Source organism: Triticum dicoccoides, chromosome 4A, assembly GCF_002162155.2.
Source record: "Triticum dicoccoides isolate Atlit2015 ecotype Zavitan chromosome 4A, WEW_v2.0, whole genome shotgun sequence".
In the NCBI taxonomy this organism is placed as follows: Eukaryota; Viridiplantae; Streptophyta; class Magnoliopsida; order Poales; family Poaceae; genus Triticum; species Triticum dicoccoides.
This window is the reverse complement of record NC_041386.1, coordinates 148,479,501-148,491,378: the sequence shown is the minus strand read 5'-3', so window position 1 is coordinate 148,491,378 and position 11,878 is coordinate 148,479,501.

The following is an 11,878-nucleotide window of genomic DNA, read 5'->3' as shown; positions in this document are numbered from 1 at the left end:
TCCTCCCCCCCTCCTCTCTCCTCCTCCTCTCTTCCCCTCCTCCCTATTTTGTATAATGTAGTTTTTTTACTGTTTTTAGTAAGTGTTTAAAATAATTAGTAAGTAAATTAATAAAATAGTTGAACTCGTTTAGTTTTAGTAAGAACTAGTTGAATTAATAGAACTAATGTATTTTTAGTAAGAAAATTATTATAACTAGTTGAACTAGTTTATTTTTAGTTTATTTCTATTTATAGTAAATTTATATTTAGTAAGAACTATTTGAAATAATAGAACTAGTTGAACATGTCACATTTGTTGTTATTTTTTTAGTTTGAGCAATTATTCCCGCATCGATGTCGTTCGCTACGGTTTTATTTATAGGGTTTTTGTTTTTGCAAAAATCAAGGAGCCCCTCCATCATCCCCGCCATAGTCCCCGTCACCGACCCCCTCCGACCTCGAGGTGAGACCAGCCAAATCTCCATGTCAATATGAGTCCTATAAAATATGATGTAGATAAAAACATGTATATCTTGTGTTGCTCAAATAGGATATGTGGTTGCCCAAGTGGCCGATCATGTTCATGTTACACCTTCGAGTGGCTTATGTTTTGCCAGAGTGTTGATTAATTTTCGTTCCGGCAAATTTCAGGCACTCGATATGTCCTGTTTTAGCAAAGGTCATGCTGGAATTTTTCGTGAATTTTGGCATGACTTGTGCTAGAATATGTAGGAAATATCGAGTGGCCTGGATTTTCTAGAAAAATAATTAAATGACATTTCGGGTTGACATTAAGTCTGCCGAGGCTCCATCACCGAAGGTCGAAAAATCAGCGAGGGAGTGTATCCACCATATATGAGAAATGACGAAGAATCCCGACTGTTGTCATGAGGGTCGTTTCTCCTTCTTTTCCTTGTGCTAGACCTTTGTTATGCCCTAGGGAAAGAAGGAGTAACGACCATCACCGACGGTCGCAAATGTCAGAGAGGAAGAATCAGTGAGGGAGAGTCTCCACCATATAGACTCGGCAGACCGATAGTCAACCCGTGATGAATAATAATGATCTAATTTAATTTTTATAGTACATATGTTTAATTATACAAGTTTAATATTTGAATTATGAACATAGGAAATGTCGTACTCGGACGACGAAAGTCTCCCGGGGGAGTGCTCCTGGTGCCACGACGACCGGGGTTTCTGCGACATGCCTCACCTGGACGAAGATCGGCGCTTCAGCATTAAGCTCGAGTAGGCCTTCGATTGTGATACGGTAAGCTACGACGCAAAGTGTTTTTTCGTAATTAAGCTCGACTTGTACTACTTCAACGTGTAATTTTTGTATTTTACAATTCGACTAGCTTATCCCATGCCATGCAAGATGCTATGTCTTGAAGAGGATGGGGTTTGAAGATCATGAGAGGAATGAAACAAAGAAAATTAACATAAGGACCCATCATGGTATGGATTTTGAGGTAAATCTATACAATTCTGAGAGCGTATCTCATTTTGGTTGCCCGGGTTGGGAAGCACTTTGCAAGATGTATGATTTTCAAGAGGGTATGTTTGTCACCATGGATCTTGGTGATCCTGACATCGACCAAGACAATTTGGACATTTGGGTCCTTGTTGATACGCTTCCAATTCTACCGCTACGTGAGTTTCTCAAACATAGTTATTAACTAATTTATATTGTTCATTTCAAAATAGTTGACAGCTTATTTCCATTGACAGCTTATTTTAATTGTTCAAACAATGTACGGAACATGGTAGACAGAACCTACTACACCGATGGCTCTGAGTTAACTTATCAGGAGAAAAATCATCTGGTCGCATTTTGTACTGATCTTGAGAATAACAATATCTATAATAAAACTCCTCCACATTATGGTCAATACGTGCCACTAGTGCACGTGTTGAACTACGGTAACATCCATGGAGATGTCATGGTAAGATTTTGTACTACTACGACATCCGTGCATCTTTTGCATAAATTCTTTTAAAACTTAACTACATTGCTAACTACGAAATTATTACTATGTTTTTCAATATAAAATCCCGGATGATTGTGTGACTCATCTGATGTATCAGAAAGGCCGCCTTAATGTTTTGAAGATACAGGCAGGTCGTCCTACGAATCTCACCTGTCCATATCAGATTTCTAAAAGAGATGGAGACATGAAAATCACAAAATGGAAAAAATGTATGGATAGTCGTAAGGAGCTACTTGGAAGCAACATTGTGTGAAAGGCAAGAATTGAAGACAAGATAATCTCCCTTCTCCATAATGGAGAGTCAGGGGCTATCTTCTTTTATACTATTTTACCTAAGAGAATGTAGTAGGTCCTATGAGGTACAATATTTATTATGCGGTACAATGTGTTAGAGTTGATGATGAGGAGTAGTTGTGATTATGACTAGTGACCAACTTGCTATGTGATGTCTCATTGATGAAAATAATGATCATGAGGAGGTGTTATATGACAATGATGTATTATGATGATAAGTTGTTAATGATATGATGATGATATTTATTATATCATTGGGTGAAAGAACCGCAAATTACTTTCAAGTGGATGTCCATCCACGTGAAACTAGTCCACGGTTCTTTCACTCAGTGATGTAATAACTCATTATGATGTAAAAACAATCTCTAAATTTCCGCTGCATGAAAACTTGTATAAAGGTGTATGAATAAAACATGAAATAAAAAAGAAATAAAATACGAAATAATAGTAGTAGCGCGTGCAGGGAGAAGCGCTACTAGTAATTACCAGTAGCGCTGTTTGGAGAAAACGCTACTACTAAGTCGATATAGCAGTAGCGTGGGTTAACCCACACTACTGCTAACGTTTAGCTGTAGCGCCGTACTAGTAGCGCACCATCCCGCACTACTGATAGGCCTAAAACCCGCGCTGCTGCTAGGCTTTTCCCTAGTAGTGCCTCCTCGAACCATCTGCATAATCCATCTCACCCAGAGTGGTGAGAACCCCTTCAATCTCATAACCTCTTTCAGGAATTCCCAGTTAGCTCGATCATATGCCTTCTCAAAGTCTAACTTCAGGATCAAAAATTCCTCCTTCTGTTGGGCAACTATGTGAAGGATTTCGTAGAGGACCGAGACCCCCTCTAGGATGCTCCTATCGTGGATAAATGCTGACTGGCTTTGACTAATGACCCGGTTTGCAACTGGAGATAGGTAGGCCTTGATTAGTGTATTTTTACACTAATTTTCATCATTGTTTAATCCAGTTAATCCCAGATTTCTGCTATAATCCCTTTGATATGATTACTAAGGACTACTAAAAGTGAAATATCACCAATCACTTTGTTTATTTTTTCATGTAAGAACATGCCATTTAAGAAAAGAAATCAAGCTATACAGGAAAAATATGAAGCCACGTGATCTAGGTCCAAGCAACTAGAGGCGCGCAGTGAACCCCGTGAGGTACATGATGTTTGGTATTAGCACAGTCGCTCGTACCACCCGATGCCAGCTCCGTGATGTCAACACAAGCAATCTTCATGAAGGTTTCGAGGCCCCATTCGCAATAGAGTGCCCAGAAACCCTATGTTGCCACAACAGAGAGAAAGGAGAATTACCAACCGTCACCATTCCCATCTACATCTTCGTATCCATCCCTTCAACCATTCATCTTAAAGTACTTTATACAATGTTTTCCATCTGTGATCTGTTTGCCATGTGCAAGTAGTCCACTCGAACTAAGGACCGAGGCATAGCCGTGCAACCCCACGGGATTGTGAGCAGAACTTTAAGGAAATGTTATTATTCATGTGTGTTGCAATACATCTATTCATTGTCCTTTTCTTGTTCGAAGGCCCCGTAGGTACACAGAATCCCAAGGATCGACCAAGGAGGTGGTAAAGAGGAGGGATGTGTGGAGGGCTATGTCGAACGCTGATGATGGTAATGATTAGTATGGCAGTCGGAAGCTTCCTTGTGGATACAAGAGGTACAGTCATTAAACATGCAATGCATTGGTCTGAAGAAATCTTTTATAACCGAGGTAACCCCGTGAGAAGGGAATGATTTTCGTTGGACAATAGAATCACGATCCGGCTACATGTTGGTCATGCGGTTATTAGGGCGCATCCACCACACAGACATGTCATTGAAAACACATACTAAAGATGTTCACCAGGACCATGTTGGGTATAGATAAAATCCCAAGTGTTTTGATATATAGATAAAATCCCAAGTGCAAGTATACATTTGCAACCAAAGTTCTTAAGCCCTAGCTTATTTTCCAATTATTGTATTCTCTAGAACTGTGTGATTTCATCCCGGAAAACTGGAACTTCTAGCGACTACAAGAACTTGTCAAAATCACCTAATTCTCCACGTGGGTTCAATAACCCAGGGTCACCTTTGGGGAAAACAATCAACTTCCAAAACTGGATCAAAGGTAATCAGGCACTAGCCGAGGGTTAGCGACGTTGGGGGTTCCGACACATGGTGTGGTGGCATGCATGCGGGTGGTCGGGGTAGTAGGGGCTGATCGAATGCCGTCATGTTTGAACTCACTAGGTGATTTGATTTCTGCAGCTCACGACAGTCATGACGAGGGTGTCGTGACGTCCTGTCACTAGCGTGACCTCATGCGGTGCTGGTTGTGGTCCCTTCTTGAAGTCATGTGGCCAAGGGTATGTGGCGGTCCTTAGGGCTAGACGGCAGAGGAAGGGCGGGTCATTGGGAACCGATGGAGGGAAGGGTCGGCTTGGGTGTGGCTGCTCAACAGTCGAAGATGTAGGTTTCCATGGGTGCCCCCTAATCTAGATATGGAGGACCAGGTATGATGGGGGCAACAAACGCTCCTCTAGGTTGCGCATGCTAGCAGAGGGCCAGGGGCGCAGGCTAGCCGTAGGTGTAGGAGTTTGACCGGTCCTCCTACCTGGGGTTGGTTGCTCTTTCTGCATGCCCTAGCGCTCGTTCAACTTCGAGTCACGTTTCTCGACTCCACGACACCCCCGTTCATGTCAACGCAAGATCTTGCAAATTGGTTGGGGAGGCATCCACACGTTATGGCGTCGGTGGAGAATCGAGAGGCGCCACTGGGAGGGTCCTTTGCGTTCACATGGATCGCCGTTCATGGCGATGGGCGTGGCTGTTGGGGAACACAGTATTTCAAAAAAATTCCTACGATCATGCAAGATCTATCTAGGAGATGCATAACAACGAGAGGGAAGAGTATGTCCACGTGCCCTCGTAGACCGAAAGCGGAAGCGTTAAGTAACATGGTTGATGTATTCGGACGTCTTCGCGATCCAACCGATCAAGTACCGAACGCACGGCACCTCCGCGATCTGCACACGTTCAGCTCGGTGACGTCCCTCAAACTCTAGATCCAGCTGAGGCCGAGGGAGAGTTTCGTCAGCACGACAACATCGTGACGGTGATGATGAAGTTACCAACGCAGGGTTTCGCCTAAGCACTGCGATAATATGACCGAGGTGTGTTTCTGTGGAGGGGGGCACCGCACACGGCTAAAACAATTTTCAACTTGTGTGTCTATGGGGTGCCCCCTCCCCCGTACATAAAGGAAGGGAGGAGGGGGCCGGACAGCCTCATGGTGTGCCCTCAAGGGGGGATTCCTACTCCTACTAGGAGTAGGTTTCCCCCCTTTCCTAGCCCTAATAGGAGGGGGGAGGAAGGGGGAGAGGAGAAGAAGGAAAGGGGGGTCGGCTCCCCCTCCTAATTCGGATTGGGCTCGTGCCCCCACCTCTTGGCCGCCTCCTCTCTCTTCAACTAAAGGCCATGTAGGCCCATTAAGCCCTCGGGGGGTTCCGGTAACCCCCCGGTACTCCGGTATATGCCCGAACTCATCCGAAACCATTCCGGTGTCCAAACATAACCTCCCAATATATCAATCTTCATGTCTCGACCATTTCAAGACTCCTCGTCATGTCCGTGATCACATCCGAGACACCGAACCACCTTCGGTACATCAAAACACATAAACTCATAATACCGATCATCATCGAACGTTAAGCGTGCGGACCCTACGGGTTCGAGAACTATGTAGACATGACCGAGACTCATCTCCGGTCAATAACCAATAGCAGAACCTCGATGCTCATATTGGTTCCTACATATTCTATGTAGATCTTTATCGGTCAAACCGCATAACAACATACGTTGTTCCCTTTGTCATCAGTATGTTACTTGCTCGAGATTCGATCGTCGGTATCATCATACCTAATTCAATCTTGTTACCGGCAAGTCTCTTTACTCGTTCCATAGTGCAACATCCTGCAACTAACTCATTAGTCACATTGCTTGCAAGGCTTATAGTGATGTGCATTACCGAGAGGGCCCAGAGATACCTCTCCGACAATCGGAGTGAAAAATCCTAATCTCGATCTATGCCAACTCAACAAACACCACCGGAGACACCTGTAGAGCATCTTTATAATCACCCAGTTACATTGTGACGTTTGATAGCACACTAAGTGTTCCTCCGGTATTCGGGAGTTGCATAATCTCATAGTCATAGGAACATGTATAAGTTATGGAGAAAGCAATAACAATAAACTAAACGATCATAGTGCTAAGATAACGGATGGGTCAAGTCAATTACATCATTCTCTAATGATGTGATCTCATTCATCAAATGACAACTCATGTCTATGGCTATGAAACTTAACCATCTTTGATTAATGAGCTAGTTAATTAGAGGCATACTAGTGACACTCTGTTTGTCTATGTATTCACACATGTACTAAGTTTCCGGTTAATACAATTCTAGCATGAATAATAAACATTTATCATGATATAAGGAAATATAAATAACAACTTTATTATTGCCTCTAAGGCATATTTCCTTCAGTCTCCCACTTGCACTAGAGTCAATAATCTAGATTACATTGTAATGATTCTAACACCCATGGAGTCTTGGTGCTGATCATGTTTTGCTTGTGAGAGAGGCTTAGTCAATGGGTCTGCAACATTCAGATCCGTATGTATCTTGCAAATCTCTATGTCTCCCTACCTTGACTTGATCGCGGATGGAATTGAAGCGTCTCTTGATGTGTTTGGTTCTCTTGTGAAATCTGGAATCCTTTGCCAAGGAAATTGCACCAGTATTGTCACAAAAGATTTTCATTGGACCCGATGCACTAGGTATGACACCTAGATTGGATATGAACTCCTTCATCCAGACTCCTTCATTTGCTGCTTCCGAAGCAGCTATGTATTCCGCTTCACACGTAGATCCTACCACAATGCTGTGCTTAGAACTGCACCAACTGACAGCTCCACCATTCAATAAAAATATGTATCCGGTTTGTGACTTAGAGTCATCTGGATCAGTGTCAAAGCTTGCATCGACGTAACCGTTTACGACGAGCTATTTGTCACCTCCATAAATGAGAAACATATCCTTAGTCCTTTTCAGGTAATTCAAGATGTTCTTGACCGCTGTCCAATGATCCACTCCTGGATTACTTTGGTACCTCCCTGCTAAACTAATAGCAAGGCACACATCAGGTCTGGTACACATCATTGCATACATGATAGAACCTATGGCTGAAGCATAGGGAATGACTTTCATTTTCTCTCTATCTTCTGCAGTGGTCGGGCATTGACTCCAACTCAACATCACACCTTGTAACACAGGCAAGAACCATTTCTTTGCTTGATCCATTTTGAACTTCTTCAAAACTTTATCAAGGTATGTGCTTTGTGAAAGTCCAATTAAGCGTCTTGATCTATCTTTATAGATCTTGATGCCCAATATATAAGCAGCTTCACCGAGGTCTTTCATTGAAAAATTCTTATTCAAATATCCTTTTATGCTATTCAGAAATTTAGTATCACCGTCAATCAACAATATGTCATCCACATATAATATCAGAAATGCTATAGAGCTCCCACTCACTTTCTTATAAATACAGGCTTCTCCAAAAGTCTGTATAAAACCATATGCTTTGATCACACTATCAAAGCATATATTCCAACTCTGAGATGCTTGCACCAGTCCATAAATGGATCGCTGGAGCTTACACACTTTGTTAGCACCTTTCGGATCGACAAAACCTTCTGGTTGCATCATATACAACTCTTCTTTAAGATATCCATTAAGGAATGCAGTTTTGACATCCATTTGCCAAATTTCATAATCATAAAATGCGGCAATTGCTAACATGATTTGGACGGACTTAAGCATCGCTACGGGTGAGAAGTTCTCATCGTAGTCAACTCCTTGAACTTGTCGAAAACCTTTCACAACAAGTCGAGCTTTGTAGATAGTAACATTACTGTCAGCGTCAATCTTCTTCTTGAAGATCAATTTATTCTCTATGGCTTGCCAATCATCGAGCAAGTCAACCAAAGTCCACACTTTGTTCTCATACATGGATCCCATCTCAGATTTCATGGCCTTAAGCCATTTTCCGGAATTTGGGCTCATCATCGCTTCCTCATAGTTCGTAGGTTCGTCATGGTCAAGTAACATGACCTCCAGAATAGGATTACCGTACCACTCTGGTGTGGATCTTACTCTGGTTGAACTACGAGGTTTGGTAGTAACTTGATCAGAAGTTTCATGATCATCATCATTAGCTTCCTCACTAATTGGTGTAGGAATCACTGGAACTCATTTCTGTGATGGACTACTTTCGAATAAGGGAGGAGGTACAATTACCTCATCAAGTTCTACTTTCCTCCCACCCACTTCTTTCGAGAGAAACTCCTTCTTTAGAAAGGATCCATTCTTAGCAACGAATATCTTGCCTTCGGATCTGTGATAGAAGGTGTACCCAATAGTCTGCTTTGGGTATCCTATGAAGACACATTTCTCCAATTTGGGTTCGAGCTTATTAGGTTGAAGCTTTTTCACATAAGAATCGCAACCCCAAACTTTGAGAAACGACAACTTGGGTTTCTTGCCAAACCACATTTCATATGGTGTCGTCTCAACGGATTTCGATGGTGCCCTATTTAGCGTGAATGCAGCATAACCCAAAATGATAGCGGTAAATCAGTAAGAGACATCATAGATCGCACCATATCTAATAAAGTGCGGTTACGATGTTCGGAGACACCATTACGATGTGGTGTTCCAGGTGGCGTGTGTTGCGAAACTATTCCACATTGTTTCAAATGAAGACCAAACTCGTAACTCAAATATTCTTCTCCACGATCAGATCGTAGAAACTTTATTTTCTTGTTATGATGATTTTCCACTTCACTCTGAAATTCTTTAAACTTTTCAAATGTTTCAGACTTATGTTTCATTAAGTAGATATACCTTATTTCCATAAGTCAGTTGCTCGCTCCATTGTTCCGGAGAATGGAGTCTTAGTCATCTAGCCCATGAGGCATGGTTCGCAAGCATCAAGTGATTCCAAAAGCCCATCAGCATGGAGTTTCTTCATGCGCTTTACACCAATACGACCTAAACGACAGTGCCACAAATAAGTTGCACTATCATTATTATCCCCACAAAGCATGGCACACTGAACTATCGAGTAGTCATCATCTTTGCTCTGCCAGGTGTTCCTAACATCTGGTGTTGCTCCTGCAGCGGGTTTGGCACCTAGCAGTGCTTCCAGGATGTAATTATTATGTGCGGCAATGGGGATAATCCTCAAGTTACGAACCCAGTCCGTGTTGTTGCTACCATCATCTTTCAACTTAGCTTTCTCTAGGAACGCATTAAAATTCAACGGAACAACAACACAGGCCATTTATCTACAACAACATAGACATGCAAAACACTATCAGGTACTAAGTTCATAATAAATTAAAGTTCAATTAATCATATTACTTAAGAACTCCCACTTAGATAGACATCCCTCTAATCGTCTAAGTGATCATGTGATCCACATCAACTAAACCATGGCCGATCATCACGTGAGATGGAGTAGTTTTCAATGGTGAACATCACTATGTTGATCATATCTACTATATGATTCACGCTTGACCTTTCGGTCTCAGTGTTCCAAGGCCATATCTGCATATGCTAGGCTCGTCAAGTTTAACCCGAGTATTCTGCGTGTGCAAAACTGGCTTGCACCCATTGTATGTGAACGTAGAGCTTATCACACCCGATCATCACGTGGTGTCTTGGCATGACGAACTCTAGCAACGGTGCATACTCAGGGAGAACACTTATAACTTGAAATTTAGTGAGAGATCATCTTATAGTGCTACCCGTACTAAGCAAAATAAGATGCATAAAGGATAAACATCAGATGCAATCAATATAAGAGATATGATATGGCCATCATCATCTTGTGCCTTTGATCTCCATCTCCAAAGCACCGTCATGATCACCATCGTCACCGGCTTGACACCTTGATCTCCATCGTAGAATCATTGTTGTCTCGCCAACTATTGCTTCTACGACTATCGCTACCGCTTAGTGATAAAGTAAAGCAATTACATGGCGATTGCATTTAATATAATAAAGCGACAACCATATGGCTCCTACCAGTTGCCGATAACTGTGTTACAAAACATGATCATCTCATACAAAAATTTATATAATCACGTCTTGACCATATCACATCACAACATGCCCTGCAAAAACAAGTTAGACGTCCTCTACTTTGTTGTTGCAAGTTGTACGTGGCTGCTACGGGCTTAACAAGAACCGTTCTTACCTACGCATCAAAAACCACAACGTGATATAGTGATTGCTTTTTGATCTTCAGAAATAACCCTGTTCATTGAATCTGATTCAACTAAAGTTGGAGAAACTAACACCCGCCAGCCACCTGTGTGCAAAGCACGTCAGTAGAACCAGTCTCATGAACGCGGTCATGTAATGTCGGTCCGGGCCACTTCATCCAACAATACCGCCGAATCAAGAAACAACTAGTGACGGAAAGCAATATGTATATACCCACACCCACAACTCCTTTGTGTTCTACTCGTACATATAACATCTACGCATAGACTTGGCTCGAATGCCACTATTGGGGAATGCAGTATTTCAAAAAAATTCCTACGATCATGCAAGATCTATCTAGGAGATGCATAGCAACGAGAGGGAAGAGTATGTCCACGTACCCTTGTAGACCGAAAGCAGAAGCGTTAAGTAACGCGGTTGATGTAGTCGAACATCTTCGCGATCCAACCGATCAAGTACCCAACGCACGGCACCTCCACTATCTGCACACATCCATCTCGGTGACGTCCCTCGAACTCTAGATCTAGTTGAGGCCGAGGAAGAGTTTCGTCAGCATGATGGCGTGGTGACGGTGACGATGAAGTTACCGCGCAGGACTTCGCCTAAGCACTGCGACAATATGACCGAGGTGTGTTTCTATGGAGAGGGGCACCGCACACGGCTAAAACAATTGTCAACTTGTGTGTCTATGGGGTGCCCCCTCCCCCGTATATAAAGGAGGGGAGGAGGGGGCCGGCCGACCTCATGATGCGCCCCCAAGGGGGGATTCCTACACCTACTAGGAGTAGGTTTCCCCCCTTTCCTAGTCCTAATAGGAGGAGGGAGGAAGGGGAAGAGGAGAAGAAGGAAAGGGGCCCGACCCCCTCCCAATTCGGATTGGGCTTGGGGGGCACCTCTTGGCCGCCTCCTCTCTCTTCCACTAAAGCCCATGTAGGCCCATTAAGCCCCCGGGGAGTTCTGGTAACCCCCCGGTACTCCGGTATATGCCCGAACTCATCTGAAACAATTCCGGTGTATAAACATAACCTTCCAATATATCAATCTTCATGTCTCGACCATTTCAAGACTCCTCGTCATGTCCGTGATCACATCCGAGACTCCGAACCACCTTCGGTACATCAAAACACATAAACTCATAATACCGATCGTCATTGAACGTTAAGTGTGCGGACCCTACGGGTTCGAGAACTATGTAGACATGACCGAGACTCATCTCCGGTCAATAACCAATAGCGGAACCTGGGT